We start from the raw sequence: 20,815 nt of genomic DNA, 5'->3' as shown, positions 1-20,815 counted from the left end.
GGGTTTAATAGCACAGCATTTGGAAAGCAGTGGTTGAATCGGACAAAGTCAGCATTGATTTACGAAAGGAAATGCATGCTTGACAAATCTACTGAAATTTGCAGATGATACAAAGTTGGGTGGGAGGGTGAACTGTGAGGAGGATGCAGAGATGCTTCAGTTGGATTTGGGCAGGGTGAGTGAGTGGGCACAGTCATGGCAGATGCAGTATAACATGGATAAATGTGAGGTTATCCACTTTGGCAGAAAAAATAGGAAAGACAGATTATTATTTGAATTGAGAGAGGTGTATACTCAGCGAGACCTTGGTGTCCTCGTGCATCAGTCACTGAAAGTACGGCTGGCAGTTATAAAGAAGGCAAATGGCATGATGGTCTTCATAACGAGAGGATTTGAGTATAGGAATAGGGATGTTTTACTGTAATTGTTTCGGTTCTTGATGAGGCCACACCTGGAGTATTGTGTGTAGTTTTGGTGCCCTTATCTGAGGAAGGATGTTTTTGCGATGGAGGGAGCACAACAAAGGTTTACCAGGCTGATTCGTAGGATTGTGGGACTGTCATATGAAGAGAGACTAAATTGGTTAGGATTTGGGGCGACATGGTGGCACAGTGGTTAGGACTGCTGCCTCACAGTGCCAGGGACTCGGGTATAATTCCAGCCTTGGGTAACTGTGAAGTTTGTACATTCACCCCGTGTTTGCGTGGGTTTCCTCCAAATGCTCTGGTTTCCTCCCACAGTCCAAAGATGTACAGGTTAGGTGGATTGGCCATGGTGAATTCTCCTTTGGTGTCCAAAAGGTTAGGTGGAGTTGCTGGGTTATGGGAATAGGGCATACGTGGGTCAAGATATGGTGCTCTTTTCGAGGGTCGGTGCAGACTCGATGTGCCAAATGGACTCCTTCTGCACTGTAGGGATTCTGTGATTAATCTTCATTGGAATTTAGGAGAGCGAGAGGGGATCTCATAGAAATGTACAAAATTCTAACAGGATGACACAGGGTAGATTCAGAAAGAATGTTCCCCATGGTGGGGAAGTCCAGAACTAGGGGTCATAGTTTGAGGATAAGGGGTAAACCTTTTTATGACTGAGGTGAGGAGAAATGTCTTCACCCAGAGTGGTGAATCTGTGGAATTCACTACCACAGAAGTAGTTGAGGCTAAAATGTTGCTCTTGGGGCTAAAGGGATCAAGGGATATGGGTGGAAGTTGGGATCAGGGTATTGAACTTGATGATCAGCCATGATCATAATGAATGGCGGAGCAGGCTTGAAGGGCCAAATGGCCTCTTACTGCTTCTATTTGCTATGTCTGTTTCTGTGTATAGATTTGGAAAACAAGAGACGGTCTTGTTAGGTCAGAAGATAGGTCACAGACCTGAAACGTCTGTCTCTTTCTCTGCACCGATACTACCAAATGTGCTGAGTATTCCCAGCTTTCCTTTCAGCCTGGCTGCTGTTGGCTGCGGTTTCATTTAGATTGTCCAATTCTGTATCTGGCCCAGCTTTTCAGGCTGTTGGCCATTTTGTCAGACAGAGAAGTGATGCAAAGCTTGCGGAGAGGTTTAGCTATCCATAATGCAGATATAATATCCACCCCGGTGACCTCCCTTTCCTCTGGGCCGCTGACCATGTCCATGGCCCTCTGCTCTGTCAAAGTGAGGGACACAAGTCTGGTGGTTCCCCTCCAGTCTTTCCCCGCTCCTGACGATTATGGGGGGCCTTCTCCTTGCGGGGGGTTGCAAACAGAAAGCAACAATGTACGACAGTCCGACGCATGCAACCCAGGAGGTGGGTAGCTGGTGGCCTCAGGGGCCATGAGAGAAGGGCGGAGGACTGACCTGAGAAAGGGATTTTACAGTTCTGAAGTGGTTTAATAGGCTGGATGTAGGGAAGAGGTTGCCCATTGATTGACCATGCGTATATTCACTTGAGTTGAGAAGAATGAGAGGGGATCTAATTGAAATGTGTAAAATTCTGACAGGGCCAGACAGACTGGTGCTGTGTCCTCTGGCTGAGGAGGTTCTAGAACAGTTTCAGGATATAGAGTGGGCCATATAGGACAGAGATGAGGAGAAATTTCTTCAGAGGGAGGTGAACCTGTGGAATTCTCGACCACTGAGGTCTGTGGATGCCAAGCCACTTTAAGAAGGAAATAGATAGATTGCTGGACTCTAAAGGTGTCAAGGGATCTGGGTGAAAGAGAGTGGGAGTATGGGGTCGAGATAGAAGATCAGCCATCATCATATTGAATATCAGAGCAGGATCGAAGGACCGAATGGCCTCTTTTTGATCATATTTTCTAAGTTTCAAACCGTGAAGAACAGCTGTATGCAGTTGAAACGTTAACTTTACAAATGCTGTTGAGTTTTCTCTACGTTTTCTGTTTTTCTTTCAGTTTTCACCACTATTTTGCTTTTACACTTAAGGGAAATGCTGCTAAACAAGTGAGGGGGAGGAGAGTTTGAAGGATCTGTGTGGGTTTCCTCTGGGTGCTCCGGTTTCCTACCACAGTCCAAAGATGTGCAGATTAGGTGGATTGGCCATGATAAATTGCCCTTAGTGTCCAGAAAGGTTACTGGGTTACAGGGATAAGGTGGGGGCGTGGGCTTAAGTAGGGTGCTCTTGCCAAGGGCTGGTGCAGACTTGGTGGGCTGAATGGCCTCCTTCTGCGCTGTAAATGTTATGATTTTATGATTTTATGTTGTTGGGCTGAGATGAAGGGGTGAGTGGGGGGAGGCGTGGTGAGTTGAGGCCTGTGTGGGGCGTTAATACCGGCAGAGTCGTTGACCAGTTTCTGGGCTGTAGAAATTATGAACATATGAATTCTGAGTAGGAAGACACCACTTGGCCTCTCGAGGGTGCTCTGTTATCAATAAGATCATGGATGATCTTATTGTAATCTCAACCCCAAAATCCCCGATAACCTTTAACCCCCACATTAATCAAGAAGCTGTCTGGCTCTGCCTTTAAAGTAGTCAATGACTCCCCCCTGACGTCCTGTTTCTCCCCCCACCCCCCACTTTATTCTCCACCTCTCTCTGGGGTCGAGAGTTTCAGAGATTCACAAGCCTCTGAGGGAAAGAAATTCTCCTCACCTCCATTTTAAATAGGCGACCCCCTTATTTTTAAACCGTGACCCCTAGTTCTAGATCCTCCCACTAAAGGAGAATCACTACAGTTCAGAAGAAGGCCATTTGGCCCATTGAGATTGCATCGACCCCCCAAAAGGGGACCCTACCTCGGCCCGACTCCCCCTGCCCCTGCCCTATCCCCATTACTCTGCGCATTGTCCAGGGCCAATCCACCTAACCTGCACATCTTTGGACTGTGGGAGGAAACCGGAGCACCCGGAGGAAACCCACGCAGACACGGGGAGAGCGTACAAATTCCACACAGCCAGTCATCCAAGGCTCAGAATCAAACCCGGGTCCCTAGTGCTGTGAGGCAGCAGGGCTAACCACTGTGCCACCGTGCCTCCTTCCCGGTATCTACGCTGTCAATACTCTCTCAGGATCTTTTATGTTTCAATAAGGCCACCTCTCATTCTTCTAAACTCCGATGGATACAGGCCCAACCTGCTGAACCTTTTCTTATAAGGTAACCTCCCCTCACCCCTCAGTATCAATCTGTGAAAAATAATGAAACCATTAACTAGATGATTTCTTTTCCACAGAATAGTGGATATGTGGAACAGACTCCGGGTGACACCAATTGATGCTGTGCGGATCAACACCTGGGCCAAAAGGGCTCCATGAACATCTGGCTGCAAAGGAATTGGCTGTTCTCAAGGTGAACGTAAACACTGTATTGTACCATGATGTCCCTGTGGGCTAACCCTAGCATGCAACCGGCTGGCGGTGAAAAGAATAGGTTGTGGTTTGACTGAGATTCCTGGCTGGGGTTCAGCAGGTGTGTTTGTGTGTGTGTGTGTGTGTATGCGCGCGCATGCACATGTGTACCTGTTTGTGTGTGCGTGTGCCTGTTTGTACATGTGTGTGTGTGTTTTTGTGTATATGTCTGTGTCTGTTTGTTTATGTGAGTATGTGTGTGTGTGTTTTGTGCATGTTTTTTGTGTTTGTTTATATGTGGGTGCTTTTGTGTGTTTTCTGTGTGTGCGTGTGTTTGTGTACGTGTTTGTGTATGTCTGTGTTTGTGTGTTTTTACATGTTTGTACACTACATGTTTGTACATGTGTGTATGTTTGCGTGTATACTTGTGTGTGCACATGTTTATGTACATGTTTCCAAATTTCTGTGTGTTTGTGATTGTGTGTGTACCTGTGTTCGTGTCTCCATGTTTGTACACTTTGTGTACATGTTTGTTTGTACATGTGTGTATGTGTTTGCGTGTATACCTGTGTGTACATGTTTATGTACATGTTTCTCCATTTTTGTGTGTACATGTGTCTGTGCATGTGTCTGTGTGCGTATGTGCTTGTGAATTTGTGTCTGTGTGTACGTGTTTGTATGTGTACCTGTTTGTGAGTGTTTGTGTGTGTACATGTTTATGTACATGTTTCTACATTTTTGTGTGTACATGTGTCTGTGTGCGTATGTGCTTGTGAATTTGTGTCTGTGTGTACGTGTTTGTATGTGTACCTGTTTGTGAGTGTTTGTGTGTGTACATGTTTGTGTGTACATGCCAAAAGAAATATGTTCAGGCCTTGCACCTTTTTAAAATGACCCTGAAGCCTGGGAGAGCAAGTGGTTTCCCCGCTGCTTTCTCTAGGCCCTGAGCCAATCAAAGTGGACCTGCCCACCAATCAGCAGTCTTTCCTGCTGCAGTGTAAATTGTTGTGAGAGTTTGAAATTCAGTATTCTTGCATTAATCCCGACGGGTGCAAGACGAAGAGCTTCGACGGCGCGATGAGCTCTCTGTTCGGCAATATTCAAAACTCTTGGAGTAAAATCATAACTTGTCTTAAAGCGCAAGGAAGACATTTACCTCAGTATATCGCCTCCTCCACCTCCCACCGTGGTATTTTCCCCGTCTACCTCCTTCTGGAGATTACAAACATTCTGAGAGGGGGGTGGGACCATGAGGTTGGATGGGGCTTTAGCAGGTTTGCCATAGTTGTTAGACTTTCTAACTTTGCATTGTTTCCGGCCCCTACCTAATTTTGCTCATGTTTCTGATTGTAACTGAGGACGAGCTGGGGAAAGGGTTAAAACACCATTTGCCTCACAGGCCGAGGAGCAGTGCGAGATGTGAAGGAAATGTCTTGTCAGTGGCGAAACAGCAGGTGGCGGGAGTGCGCCAGGGACTGGCCCAGCACAGCCTGTCACCACCGTCAACATGTAACTCGAGCTTTGGCGTTGTTGGTAACCCAGGGCGATCTCAGTGTCTCTCCCTCCGGAGCAGTTGTGTGGGGGTGGGGCAATATTCCGAGGATTTGGAGAGGAGTTCTTGGAGAGGTGTTCATTGCCTCAGGAGCGTCCTGGAATGCGAAGCTAAACTTTGGCTTCACTCCACTCCTGCAGCCCATTTCTTCTGAAACATTCACCACCCCCCCCCGCAACATCTTCTGGAACATTCACCCCCCCCCAACACCCCCTCAAACAGCAAACGTGAAGATCTTGTGAACTTCTTTCTCACAAAGATCAAGGCAACTGTTCCTGGTGCCTCCCCCCTCCCCTTCCCTCACCCCCAGCCTGCCTGACGAAACGTCTTTGAATGCGCACCCCCCCTCACTCCACTGCCCCATCTCTGCTCCTCCCATTGCCCATCTCACCAGCGTAAAAGGGGAGCTAAAGATTTATAGGGAAAACTGTTATAGGGACAGCGGGTGACCGTTATGGGAGAGATGGTTAAGTCGCCCGTATCCTCACAATAAGGAAAGATGGGGGAACCAAAGCCAGAGCTCCCTGGGTGACGAGGGAGATGGAAATTTTCCTTCATTTCATTTTTGCTGGATTTTGCCCTCGATGACTAGGCTCAGCATTTATTGCCCATCCCTAATTGCCCCTTCAGAAGGTGGTGGTGAGCCGACTTCTTGGTCCGCGGCAGTCCATGTGGTGTAGGTACACCCGCTGCTGTTAGGGTGGGAGCACCAGGATTTTGACCCAGTTACAGTGAAGAAACTGCAAGATATTTCTACATCAGGATGGTGAGTGACTTGAAGGGAAACCTCCAGGTGGTGAGGTTCCCAGGAATCTGCTGTTCTTGCCCTTTTAGATGATAGTGGTTGTGGATTTGGAATCTGCTGTCTCGGGAGCCTTGGTGGAGCTCCTGGGCAGCACGGGTGCACTGCGACTTCACAGCGCCCGGGCTGCCCAGGTTCGATTCCCCGCTGGGTCACTGTCTGTGCGGAGTCTGCACGTTCTCCCTGTGTCTGCGTGGGTTTCCTCCAGGTGCTCCGGTTTCCTCCCACAGTCCAAAGACGTGCAGGTTAGGTGGATTGGCCATGATAAATTGCCCTTAGTGACCAAAAAGGTTAGGAGGGGTTATTGGGTTACGGGGATAGGGTGGAAGTGAGGGCTTAAATGGATCTGTGCAGACTCGATGGGCTGAAGGCCTCCTTCTGCACTGTATATTCTATGTTCCTGCAGTGCATCTTGCAGATGGTATGCATGGCTGTGCGTTGGTTTGGGAGGGAGTGAATGTTTGTGGGTGGAGTGCCAAACAAGCTGGGACTGCTTTGTCCTGGATGGTGTCGAGTTTCTTGAGTGTTGTTGGAGCTGCACTCATCCAGGCAAGTGGAGAGTATTGCATCATATTCCTGACTTCTGCCTGGCTTTGGGGAGTTCGGAGGTGAGTTACTTGTCACTGGATTCCCAGCCTCTGACTTGCTCTGATAGTCACAGCATTTATATGGCTAGTCCAGTTCAAGTGCGGGTCAATTGTTACTCCTCGGGGTGATGAAACATAAGAAAGGCTGGATGATGCCTGTGATACCAGACCAAATACAATATGCTAGTATTTTAACTCTGCAGGAGGCTGAGGAATCAGGGAAGCCCTTAAGGGAATAGAAGGAATGTATAGTAACCAGAATAAAAACAAACTTTTCCACAGACATCGCTTCTGAGTCGTCGCTTGCCTGGCTCTGAAGGTCACTGGCGACAAAGGTCAAGTGGAGCTGCAGGAGGTTCCATTTCCTCGGACTGGGTCCACCTCGATTAGGCCTCAGGAGGCCTCCACTCAGGTGGCAGGTGTGTCACTCATCGGCAAGCTTGAGGTGTTCAACACCAAGTCAGGGGATTGGACCCAGTCCATTAACAAAATAAATATTTTTTCATCTGAACAACATAGTCAGGAACGACAGGCAGAGGGTGACCCTCCTCGCAGTTTGCAGTGCGGAGACTTACAGCATTATCAAAAGTTAAAATTTTCCCGACTTGGCCGACAACCACCATTTCGCGGAACTCGTCACGCTGGGCGGCAACCACTTTGACCTGAAACCGCCATTAATTGTTTACCGTTTTCGTTTACACATAGCTTCTCAATGTCTGGGCCTGAAAAAAGCGACTGTGATATCTTGTTCCAGGAAAGCACAGAATGCGGTGTCCAGGAGCTCTGAGTGATGGCTATCCTGTACCTCAGTCACCCAGCAGGGCGTGGAGCCCCCCCCCCCCCCCCCCCCCCCCCCCCATGCAGAAAATTTGGGCTTCCGCCGTTGGGGGCGCACTCCAAAGGACCAATTGATGGCACCAATTGCCCGCTGGAGGACGCCGTACACCGGAGATACCTGACAACCGGAATGAAGATGCTGGTGCCAGAGGCAGGCGATGGGACAGGTGCCAGCAGGAAACCGCAATCACCCACCACCACTGCACCAATGACTGCCCCAGAGCACGGACGCATTTCATAGACGATGTGCCGGAGGAGGCCCACCACTGTTACTGCAGTTCGGCACCACGGGTGGCACCTATCCAGGTCATGATCCGGATCAACAAATTCCCGATTCAGATGGAACTTGATACCGGAGCCGAGGTCTCCATGATCAACTGTCATACGCACAACAAAATTTGCTCAGAGATACACGCCTTAGCATTGAAAGATACTGATGCCCGGCTGACCGTGAACATTCCTGCCCAGAATCTTCCCAACTTTTGGCAACCCCAAAACTTGTGCGCGTGATTCGCTGGCCCCCTCTCACACTCATCTGCTACCCCCGAAAGAACCCACTTATTCTCGCCCGAGTCATATGCACCCTGTCCACCACCTTAAACTGTATCAGGCTCATCCTTGTGCAAGAGGAGGTCCTGCTCACCCTACGCAGTGCCTCTCTGCATACTCCCCAATTGATCTCCCCTCCCAACTCTGCTTCCCATTTCTCCTTTATCTTCACTCCCATTAATGTGTCTACGGACATGGCTTATACCGACCATAAACCGTTTCTGGCGTTATTCAAAGAGGACATGGCAAATCCCCCAGTGGCATTCAGCATTGGGCACTCCTCACGGCGTATGAGTATATTTTGGAACATCGCGCAGGGGCAAAGATTCCCCATGCGGACATTCTCAGCCGCCTCCCGCTGCCCACCAGCATGGAAACACCCACGGCATCGGGCAGCACGGTAGCACAGTGATTAGCACAGTTGCTTCACAGCTCCAGGGTCCCAGGTTCGATTCCCGGCTTGGGGCACTGTCTGTGCGGAGTCTGCATGTTCTCCCGTGTCTGCGTGGGTTTCCTCCGGGTGCTCCGGTTTCCTCCCACAGTCCAAAGACGTGCAGGTTAGGTGGATTGGCCATGCTAAATTGCTCTTAGTGTCCAAACAAAAAGGTTGGATGGGGTCACTGGGTTACGGGGATAGGGTGGAGATGTGGGCTTAGCTGGGGTGCTCTTTCCAAGGGCAGACTCGATGGGCCAAATGGCCTCCTTCTGCACTGTAAATTCTACGATCGGATGAAGTATTGATGACCTTCCATTTTATGGACTCAATACTGGTAATGGCGACCCAAGTAAAGACTTGGTCACAGACGGACCCGCTGATGGCCAGCGTCCGCTACATCGTACTGTACGGGGTCCAGCACTGTGCCCTCCCAGAGTATCTGAGGGCGTTTACCACAAAGTGGCGGAACTCAGCATAATGGATGGCATCCTCCTGTGGGGTTCTCGATGTTCATCCCTGAACATTTGGGGTTCGTTTGATCAGGCTATACCAGGACCTTAGCTCTGAATTAGCGAAGGAAAGAGCAGCATTTAATGGGTAAAATCTGCCCTTATCAACAAGGGTATCCAGTTTGGGTTACTTTACCTGGCCCATCTTTGTGTTTCGGTTGAGGGAAAGGACCACTTCTTTGACTCCCAAGACGAAGCAAACAATTGTTAAGAAACTGGGTTTGAATTCTGTGTAAATCTTTCGCTATTGATTAAAAGTTAAATTGCTGTATGTTCGGAAGTTATATCATTGTTGTTTATTGGGCTGATTTACACTGTAAAGTTATTACTGTTGAAGTCTTCCTTTTTTTCTCTTGTTAAATTGATGCTGTATATATTGCTCTTATGGTGCTGTTGTTACCACAGCATTTTCATAGATAGATAGAATTTACAGTGCAGAAAGAGGCCATTCGGCCCATCGAGTCTGCACCGGCTCTTGGAAAGAGCACCCTACCCAAACCCATACCTCCACCCTATCCCCAGTAACCCCACCTAACACTAAGGGCAATTTGGACCCTAAGGGCAATTTATCACGGCCAATCCACCTAACCTGCACATCTTTGGACTGTGGGAGGAAACCGGAGCACCCGGAGGAAACGCACGCACACACGGGGAGGACGTGCAGACTCCGCACAGACAGTGACCCAGCCGGGAATCGAACCTGGGACCCTGGAGCTGTGAAGCATTTATGCTAACCACCATGCTACCGTGCTGCTCACCGTGCTGTTCCACTAGAAGTTCATTCTGAGATGGAACTTCTAGTGGAACGACGGCTTAGTTGAGTCTGGGTCGACTATTCGCAAACCTGGCGGGTAGGGTGGAGTTCCAACAAAACCATCAAGAAAGGAAATTATGATTCTGTAAGAACAGAAAACACATTTGAGACAGGCGATCAGATTTACATGAGAACTTCGGAGATGGTTCCAGAAAACGGGACCAGTGCCATACAAAGTGAAGGTTCAGTAAGGGTCATAAAGACCACCTCAGGAGCAGAGATTCCCTCCCCAAGCAAACCTTGTTACTGGTCTTGGAGGTGGGCTCCAGCAGAACCGAGCACCAGCTCAGAGCAAACCCAACGCCCGTCCCTCTGGATAATGGGGAACACGCATTCTGAGATGGAAGCTGGTGCCATGACTGAAGCAGACCTGCGTCAGTAACCCTGCGACACTCCTTCCAGAAACAAAGTGCTCCAATTCAGTTCACCTCCTGATCCAGCTCCACCCTTGGCAGACCTCAGACTGATCGCCAAACAGCGGAAGGGACGACCTTGCCACAGGGGTATCGAAGGGGAAATGAATGTGGTGGGGTGGGATGCTATAGTGGCCATGAAGGACACGGAGGATCAGCAATATATCTCCCCATGTGCTTCATGGAATACAAATTCCTGATTAAGTGAGCGAGAGCTCATAACAGTAAACCACGGTAGCATCATTCATTATTTCAATGAAGTGATATGGCGGTCGAAGACAGGCCTTGGCACAGTATTACATGGATGTAGCTGCATGCATTTGCTTCAGCACAGCTGGAGGACCGCCAGTGATCTGAGGAAGCCATTGGGCATCGACAATGGGGGCAAGGAGGGAGAAACAACATGATCGCAGGAGGGCTCACCGAGCGGTGAGTGTGTACCCTCAGAACTTCCCCTTTGACAAAACATTAGTGCGGCCCATGTCTGCAAAGGCCTGTCCCTCTAGCGGGTGGCTGACCTGTGTACAGTTGGGATCCGGGGTTCGTGGTCATTGAACGTTGGTGGACGCACAATACCTGTACCCTTAAGGTGACATTGACAGTCAACGGTTTAACCTGTGGGGACGCAATGGCTGGTGGCGGTCTGGTGGAGTGACACCTGTCTGAGTCAACATTTGTTGCCCACCCTTTGACGTGAGTCACATTCTCGGTAAGAGGACATTTAAGAGTCGCTCACATTGCTATGGGGTCTGGAGTCACATGTAGGCCAGACTGCAGATTTCCTTCCCTAAAGGGATATTAGTGACCCAGATGAGTTTTTAACAACAATCAATGATAGTTTCATGATCACATTACTGAGACGAGCTTCATATTCCAGATTTTATTGCTTGAATTAAAATTACACCATTTGCCGTGGCGGGTTTCAAACCCGTATTCCCCAGAGCAGTAGACTGGGCATTAGGATTAGTTGTCCAGTGATCACCCTGTTCCATAAGAATAAAACCATGCGTTATTATACGTTGCCTGTTAAGACCTTTACCCACATTAAACATTAAATGTATCTGCAGTTAAAAACTGGCCAAGCAGTGGAAAGCCAAGTACCACTCCATGTGTTTCCATGTTCGTGTTGAATCTTCCAGGATGCTGCATTATTTGGACACATGGATTTTAAAAAAAGCCTTTTTCAATAAATCACCTGACTGGCGTGGTATTTGATGGGGCAGAGATGTTTGTATATTCCAATGGCAATTAATTTAATTGGTGGCGGCGGGGAGAAAACCATCTAAAAGTAAAGGTCTAATGATTTACTGGATGTCACGTGTTGGAGATGTGCTTCAAGATTTGAACTGCCCATCTCGCATTCTCATTGCGTTGCCTGACATACCATGATTATCAGTGTCCAGCGAGGGATCCTCATCTTTAGTGGGACTTGCCTGTTTTAGGGATCCCAAGAGACTGAGGTGGGAAGGATTGATCCGACGCTCTGTTCCACCACACCGTATTTCCGTGGGTAAGAGCCCCCATGCAGCTACTGGGCCTAGAGATCTGTCTTGACACGAGGGAACTCCAGATCAGCAGCTTCAAAATCATGTGAGCTTTATCCTCTTTTTAATAAAGTTTTTTTCCCCTAATGCTGCTTGTCGTTTGTTTGTGAGTGTGTGAGCGTGTGTTGGGGTAATTTAAAAGGTTAAGTGAATGGGCTCGGGTCTGGCAGATGGAATACAATGTTGACAAATGTGAGGTTATCCATTTTGGTAGGAATAACAGCAAACGGGATTATTATTTAAACGATAAAATATTAAAGCATGCCGCTGTTCAGAGAGACTTGGGTGTGCTAGTGCATGAGTCACAGAAGGTTGGTTTATAAGTGCAACAGGTGATTAAGAAGGCAAATGGAATTTTGTCCTTCATTGCTAGAGGGATGGAGTTTAGGACTAGGGAGGTTATGTTGCAATTGTATAAGGTGTTAGTGCGGCGACACCTGGAGTATTGTGTTCAGTTTTGGTCTCCTTACTTGAGAAAGGACGTACTGGCGCTGGAGGGTGTGCAGAGGAGATTCACTAGGTTAATCCCAGAGCTGAAGGGGTTGGATTATGAGGAGAGGTTGAGTAGACTGGGACTGTACTCGTTGGAATTTAGAAGGATGAGGGGGGATCTTATAGAAACATTTAAAATTATGAAGGGAATAGATAGGATAGATGCGGGCAGGTTGTTTCCACTGGCGGGTGACAGCAGAACTAGGGGGCATAGCCTCAAAATAAGGGAAGTAGATTTAGAACTGAGTTTAGGAGGAACTTCTTCACCCAAAGGGTTGTGAATCTATGGAATTCCTTGCCCAGTGAAGCAGTTGAGGCTCCTTCATTACATGTTTTTAAGGTAAAGATAGATAGTTTTTTGAAGAATAAAGGGATTAAGGGTTATGGTGTTCAGGCCGGAAAGTGGAGCTGAGTCCACAAAAGATCAGCCATGATCTCATTGAATGGCGGAGCAGGCTCGAGGGGCCAGATGGCCTACTCCTGCTCCTAGTTCTTATATTCTTAAAAGGCGTAGAGAGTGATTCCTTCAGATTACAAATTGTGCATTATCCATTTCTTGCAACTTGTTTTAAAAAAAGAGGTTTTATTTTATAAAGCCGGTGTCTGCCTGTGCCACCAAATGGCCACCTCCTTTGCTGCAACATTTCTGTGATTCTGTAATAAATCAGGAACTCTGAGATGACTGAAAGAAGCTTGGGTAAAGTCTCTTTTATTCTGGGTCTAACAGCAACAAAGGCCAACTCATTGGCCATTTTGGTCAATGAATTAAACTTTTGAACCAATGGCACGGCCTGTGGCGTAGTGAGGCTGGAGAAACTACACGCTCCTCTCAACCCAGTCGTAACACTGGTTTATCGTCACTTCTATGCTCTCTACTATGGGAGCTTTTTCCAGGGGCAACCTGGGGCCCTTAATGCTCCCATGCATCAGTGGTTTGCATCATAGAATCCCTCCAGTGCAGAAGGAGCCATTTGGCCCATCCGATCTGCACCGACCCTCTGAAAGAACAGCCTACCCTTGTCGCATTTCCATAGGCAAGCATAACCGTTGGACACTAGGGGGGCACTTTTAGCACAGCTAACCCACCTAACCTGTGCATCTTTGGACCGTGGGAGGAAACCGGAGCACCCAGAGGAAACCCACGCAGACACAGGGAGAAAGTGCGAACTCCACACAGACAGTCACCCGCGGCCGGATTTTAACCCAGTTCCTGGTGCTGTGTGTACAATGCTAACCACTGTACCACCAAACCGCCCTTATTTTAGCAACAGCTAAAATTCTTCTAGTCAAACACATCTTTTCTATGGTGCAGTGACCAGAACTGCAGCACTGGCCTAACTAGTGTTATCTCAGTCCACAGGCATAATACCAGCCTCCTGTCACTTGCCATTTTCACTCAATATCTTGCTCTCATGTCCATTTGTCCGTACTTGGACTACTGCTGTGCTTCAGTGAAGCCCAATGCAAACTGGAGCAACAGCACATCATCTTCCGATTAGACACATAACAGCCTTCAGGACTCAACATTGAGTTCACCAACTTTAGGGTGTGACCTTCCTCCTCCATCTTGACCCCTATTTTGTTTGACTCAACACAAAATCCCTGAATCGGGCCATCTGTCACTTTAGCTTTACTTTCATTGAGCACTGACCTTTGTTCTGCTATTAATATGTGTTGTTATCTTACCTTTAAGCCACTATTAGCAGTCGCTAATGCTACCATTATCACTACCTTTGTCTTATGTCCAAGGCACCGTTGTCGATCTCTGCTTCGCTCCGACCTATCCCTGGCCTTTCTGCCCCACCTCCATCACCCTCCTTTCTGACCATATAATCCGTCACATTTCTCACTAGCTCTGAACAAGAGCCACACGGACTCGAAACGTTAACTCTGTCTCTGTCTCTTCACAGATGCTGCCAGGCCCGCTGACTTTATCCAGCATTTTCTGCTTTTTCAGATTTCTGGCATTTACATAGAACAGAACAGCACAGAACAGGCCCTTTAGCCCTCGATGTTGTGCCGGGCTTTGTCCGAAACCAAGATCAAGCTATCCCACTCCCTGTCATTCTGGTGTGCTCCATGTACTTTTCCAACAACCCCTTGAAAGTTCCTAAAGTGTCCGACTCCATTATCACAGCAGGCAGTCCATTCCACACCCTAACCACACTCTGTGAGTAAAGAACCTACCTCGGACATCCCTTCTATATCTCCCACCCTGAACCTTATGGTTATGCCCCCTTGTAACAGCTACATCCACCCGAGGAAATAGTCTCTGAATGTCTACTCTATCTATCCCCCTCATCATCTTATAAACCGCTATTAAGTCGCCTCTCATCCTCCCCCGCTCCAAAGAGAAATGCCCCAGCTCCCTCAACCTTTCCTCATAAGACTTATCCTGCAAACCAGGCAACATCCTGGTAAATCTCCTTTGCACCCTTTCCAATGCTTCCACATCCTTCCTATAATGAGGTGACCAGAACTGCACACAATACTCCAAATGTGGTCTCATCTGCAGTGGTTTGCTTTCATTTCAGTGTTTTACAGAGTTCCAGCATCACCTCCCAGCTCTCATATTGGAGGATAAACAAAGGAAAAGTGTTGGATCAACTCAACTGGTCAGTTTTACTGAAGCTTTACAAGGCTTGGTGAGACCATATCTGGAATGCTGTATCGTGTTTTGGTCACTTTATTTGAAAAAAAGAGAAATAATTGCATGAGAAGCTTTTCAGCGAAGATTCACCAGACTTATTTCTGGGACGAGGTGGGTGGGGCCTGTACACATCGGAGTTTCGAAGAATGGGAGATGATCTTCTTAAAACATATAAGACACTGACGGGGATTGAACACAGATATTGCCTTCTGCGCGATGGGCATAATGGCTGGCCCAGATGGCCCAGCTTTTATCTTTCTTGGTGATAACTTTGGGCTTGGTGGGGCGGCGGTTTCACCGGGCACAGTGGGAGGTTTCCTGTTGACTCTGTTTGAGCTGAAAGAGAGGCAGCGAATAGTGGGGGAGTGAGGGGTTTGGGAGGTGGGGTATATTTGGGGAGTGGGTGGTGTATGTGGATGGTGGGTGTATGTGGGCAGTGGGGTGTTTTAGGGCAGTGGGGGATGTATGTGGGGAGTGCGTGTGTATGTGGGGTGTGGGGGTGTTTTTTGGGCAGTGGGGGGTGTGTTATGTGAGAGTATCTTTAAGAAGATTTAGGTGTTTATCAGCGATGTCAGAGTGTGGATGGAGCTGGGCTGTCTGCCAGCTTTTTAGGTGAAAAATGAAACCATCTTGAAGTGATGGTTTTTTTTTCTTGGGGGAGGTGTCATGAGAGACTACCTTTAAGAAATGGGTGTTTAAGAAATATATGTTTGAGAAATGTGTCTTTATCAGTGATGTCAGAGTGTGGGTGGAGCTGGGCTGTCTACTTTCGTTTAGGCTGTTTGCTGCAGGGTGAGTTTTAGTTTCGCTTTCAGTGTTGGAGCTGAAGCCAGACAAAGCAGCTGTACTGCCATGAAAAGACTGTCTCTTGATCATTTGGTGAATTCAGAATTATAAATGTTCTCAGTAGTGAATGTAAACCTAATGCGCTTCTGTTAAAGGTTATGTTTTTTGTAAGTCTTCTGGATGTTAAAAGGACAGCGTAAGCATTACTTAGTGTTGTATTCTTTGGGGCTTGTATTGAATTAATGGTTGCGAAGATGTTCACTGTTTGTTTTAAAAAAGTTAACTTGAGTTCATAGAATAAACATTGTTTTGCTTTAAAAATTACTTTTCGATTTCTGCTGTACCACACCTGCAGAGTGGGCCGTGTGCTCCCCATACCACAATCTATTAAAATTTGTGGGTCAGGTGAACTCCATGATACACTTTGGGTTCTCTAAACCCTGGCCCATAACAGGTGTATGTGGGGATTTGGGGTGTATGTGGGGTGTGAGGGGTGTATGAGGGCACTGGGGGTGTATGTGGGCTGTGAGGGGTGTATGTGGGGTGTGAGGGGGGTATGAGGGCACTGGGGGTGTATGTGGGCTGTGAGGGGTGTATGTGGGGTGTGAGAGGGTATTTATCCTATCTCATGTTTTTCATGCGAAGAACTATCTGCCTAGACAGTAGAACAATACTTTTCATTGCACCTCGATATACTTGACAATAAATCTAAATCAAAAATCATAGTCCACTCTCAAAATACACCCCCCCCCACCAAATGCTACTCCACTTCCCAAATTCACCCCTCCTCCCCAAATACTCACCTCGACTCCCCAAATACCCCCACTCCCCAAATAACCCCACTCCCCAAAAATAACCCCACTTCCCACATACACCCCCACTCGCAACATACACCCCCACTGCCCAAATACACCCCATTCCCAAATACCCCCCACTCCCCAAATACCCCCACTTTCCAAATAGGAGTGGGAATGTATTTGGGGAGGGGCTGTATTTGGGGAGTGGGGATGTATTTGGGGAGTGTTTGGCTGTATTTGGAGAGTGGGGTTGTATTTCGGTGTTGGTGGTTGTATTTGGGAGTGGGGGGATATTTGGGTGTTGGTGGGTGTATTTGGGAGTGGGGGTGTATTTGGTGAGTGGGGGTGTAATTGGAGAGTGGGTGGGTGTATTTGGAGAGTAGGGGTGTAATTGGGGAGTGGGTGGGTGTATTTACGAGTGGGGATGTAATTGGGTGTTAGTGGGTGTATTTGGGAGTGGGGGTGTATTTGATGAGTGGGGGTGTATTTGCGAGTGGGGATGTATTTGGAGAGTGGGGCTGTATTTGGAGAGTGGGGAAGTATTTGGAGAGTGGGGGTGTGTTTGGGGGTTGGTGGGTGTATTTGGGAGTGGGGGTGTATTTGGGTGTTGGGTGTATTTGGAGAGTGGGGGTGTAATTGGGGAGTGGGGGTGTATTTGAGAGTGGGGCTGTATTTGGAGAGTGGGTGAGTGTAATTAGGGACTGGGAGCGCATTTGAGGAGTGGAGGTGTATTTGGGCAGTGGGGGTGTCTGTGGAGTCGGTGGGTATATTTGGGGAGTCAGGGTGTATTTGGGGAGTGGGGGTGTATTTGGGGAGTGGGGGTGTAATTGGGGAATGGGGGTGTAATTGGCGAGTGGGGGTGTATTGGGAGTGGGGGTGTAATTGGGGAGTGGGGGTGTATTTGGGGAGTGGGGGTGTAATTGGGGAGTGGGGGTGTAATTGGGGAGTGGGGGTGTTATTGGGGAGTGGGGGTGTATTTGGGGAATGGGCGTGTATTTGGGGAGTGGGTGTGTAATTGGGGAGTGGGGGTGTATTTGGGGAGTGAGGGAGTATTTGGGGATTGGGGGTATATTTGGTGAGTGGGGGTGTAATTGGGGAGTGGGGGTGTTACTGGGGAGTGGGAGAGTATTTGGGGAGTGGGGGGTATTTTGGGGAGTGAGGGTGTATTTGGGGAGTGTTTGTGGAGTGGAGGTGCATTTGGGGAGTCGACGTGTAATTGGGGAGTGGGGGTATATTGGGGAGTAGGTGTGCATTTGGAGAGTGGGGGTGTATTTGGGGAGTGGGGGTGTATTGGGAGTGGGGGTGTATTTGGGGAGTAGGGGTGTATTTGGGGAGTGGGGGCGTATTTGGGAAGTGGGGTGTATTTTGGGGAGTGAGGGTGTAATTGGGGAGTGGGGGTGTAATTGGGGAGTGGGTGTATTTGGAGAGTGGGGTGTATTTGGAGAGTGGGGGTGTATTTGGGGAATGGGGGAGTGTTTGGGGAGTGGGGAGTATTGGGGAGTGGGGGATATTTGGGAGTGAGGGTGTATTTGGGATTGTTTGGGGAGTGGAGGTGCATTTGGGGAGTGGACGTGTAATTGGGGAGTGGGGGTATATTGGGGAGTAGGGTGCATTTGGAGAGTGGTGTATTTGGGGAGTGGGGGTGTATTGGGAGTGGGGGTGTATTTGGGGAGTGGGGGTGTATTTGGGGAGTGGGGGCGTATTTGGGAAGTGGGGTGTAATTGGGGAGTTGGGGTGTAATTGGGGAGTGGGGGTGTATTTGGGGAGTTGGGGTGTATTTGGGGTGGGGGTGTATTTGGGGAGTGGGGATGTATTTGGGGAGTGGGGTGTATTTGGGTGGGGGTGTATTTGGGGTGGGGGTGTATTTGGGGAGTGGGGATGTATTTGGGGTGGGAGTATTTGGGGAGTGGGGTGTATTTGGGGAGTGGGGTGTATTTGGGGAGTGGGGGTGTATTTGGAGAGTGGGGGTGTATTTGGGGAGTGGGGTGTATTTGGGGAGTGGGGGTGTATTTGGGGAGTGGGGTGTATTGGGGAGTGGGGGATTTGGGGAGTGGGGTGTATTTGGGGAGTGGGTGTATTTGGGGAGTGGGGGTGTATTTGGGGAGTGAGGGTGTATTTGGGAGTGGGGGTGTAATTGGGGAGTGGGGGTGTATTGGGGAGTGGGGGTGTAATTGGGGAGTGGGGGTGTAATTGGGGAGTGGGTGTATTTGGGGAGTGGGGGTGTATTTGGGGAGTGGGGGTGTATTTGGGGAGTGGGGTTGTATTTGGGGAGTGGGGTGTGTGTTGGGGAGTGGGGGAGTATTTGGGGAGTGGGGGTGTAATTGGGGAGTGGGGAATATTTTGACTGTGAGTGTGTATTTGGAGAATGAGGGTGAATTTGGGGAGTGGTGGTGTATTTGGGGAGTGGGGGAGTGTTTGGGGAGTGGGGGAGTATTTGGGGAGTGGGGGAGTATTTGGAGAGTGGGGTGCATTTGGGGAGTGGGGGAGTATTTGGGGAGTGGGGTGTATTTTGGGGAGTGAGGGTGTAATTGGGGAGTGGGTGTATTTGGAGAGTGGGGGTGTATTTGGAGAGTGGGGGTGTATTTGGGGAATGGGGAGTGTTTGGGGAGTGAGGTGTAATTGGGGAGTGGGGTGTATTTGGGAGTGGGGTGTATTTGGGGAGTGGGGGTGTAATTGGGGAGTGGGTGTATTTGGAGAGTGGGGGTGTATTTACGAGTGGGGATGTAATTGGGTGTTAGTGGGTGTATTTGGGAGTGGGGGTGTATTTGATGAGTGGGGGTGTATTTGCGAGTGGGGATGTATTTGGAGAGTGGGGCTGTATTTGGAGAGTGGGAAGTATTTGGAGAGTGGGGGTGTTTGGGGGTTGGTGGGTGTATTTGGGAGTGGGGGTATTTGGGTGTTGGTGTATTTGGAGAGTGGGGTGTATTTGAGAGTGGGGGTGTATTTGGGGAGTGGGTGAGTGTAATTAGGGACTGGGAGCGCATTTGAGGAGTGGAGGTGTATTTGGGCAGTGGGGGTGTCTGTGGAGTCGGTGGGTATTTTGGGGAGTGAGGGTGTATTTGGGGAGTGGGGGTGTATTTGGGGAGTGGGGGTGTATTTGGGGAGTGGGGGTAATTGGGGAGTGGGGGGTGTAATTGGGGAGTGGGGTGTATTTGGGGTGGGGGTGTAATTGGGGAGTGGGGGTGTAATTGGGGAGTGGGGGTGTTATTGGGGAGTGGGGGTGTATTTGGGGAATGGGGGTGTATTTGGGGAGTGGGGTGTGTAATTGGGGAGTGGGGGTGTATTTGGGAGTGAGGGAGTATTTGGGGATTGGGGGTATATTTGGGGAGTGGGGGTGTAATTGGGGAGTGGGGGTGTTACTGGGGAGTGGGGGTGTAATTGGGGAGTGGGTGTATTTGGGGAGTGGGGGTGTATTTGGGGAGTGGGGGTGGTTTGGGGTGGGGTGTATTTGGGAGTGGGGTGTATTTTGACTGAGTGTGTATTGGGAGAATGAGGGTGAATTTGGGGAGTGGTGGTGTATTTGGGGAGTGGGGGAGTATTTGGAGAATGGGGGAGTATTTGGAGAGTGGTGGTGCATTTGGGGAGTGGGGAGTATTTGGGGGGTGGGGTGTATTTCGGGGTGGGGGTGTAATTGGGGAGTGGGGGTGTATTTGGGAGTGGGTGTATTTGGAGAGTGGGGGTTTTGGAGAGTGGGGTGTTTTGGGGAATTGGGAGTGGGAGTATTTGGGGGTGGGGGGTATTTTGGGGAGTGAGGGTGTATTTGGGGAGTGTTTGTGGAGTGGAGGTGCATTTGGGGAGTCGACGTGTAATTGGGGAGTGGGGGATATTGGGGAGTAGGTGTGCATTGGAGAGTGGGGGTGTATTTGGGGATGGATGGAGTATTGGAGGAGTGGGGTGCATTTGGGGAGTGCGGGAGTATTGGGGAGTGGGGTGTATTTTGGGGAGTGAGGGTGTAATTGGGGAGTGGGGGTGTAATTGGGGAGTGGGGTATTTGAGAGTGGGGGGTATTTGGGGAGTGGGGGTGTATTTGGGGAATGGGGGAGTGTGTGGGGAGTGAGGGTGTAATTGGGGAGTGGGGGTTGTATTTGGAGTGGGGTGGTATTTGGTGAGTGGGGTGTAATTGGGAGTGGGGTGGTTGTATTTACGAGTGGGGATGTAATTGGGTGTTAGTGGGTGTATTTGGAGTGGGGGTGTATTTGATGAGTGGGGGTGTATTTGCGAGTGGGATGTATTTGGAAGAGTGGGAGCTGTATTTGGA

Source organism: Scyliorhinus canicula, chromosome 12, assembly GCF_902713615.1.
Source record: "Scyliorhinus canicula chromosome 12, sScyCan1.1, whole genome shotgun sequence".
NCBI lineage: Eukaryota > Metazoa > Chordata > Chondrichthyes > Carcharhiniformes > Scyliorhinidae > Scyliorhinus > Scyliorhinus canicula.
Note: the sequence above shows the minus strand (reverse complement) of the source record.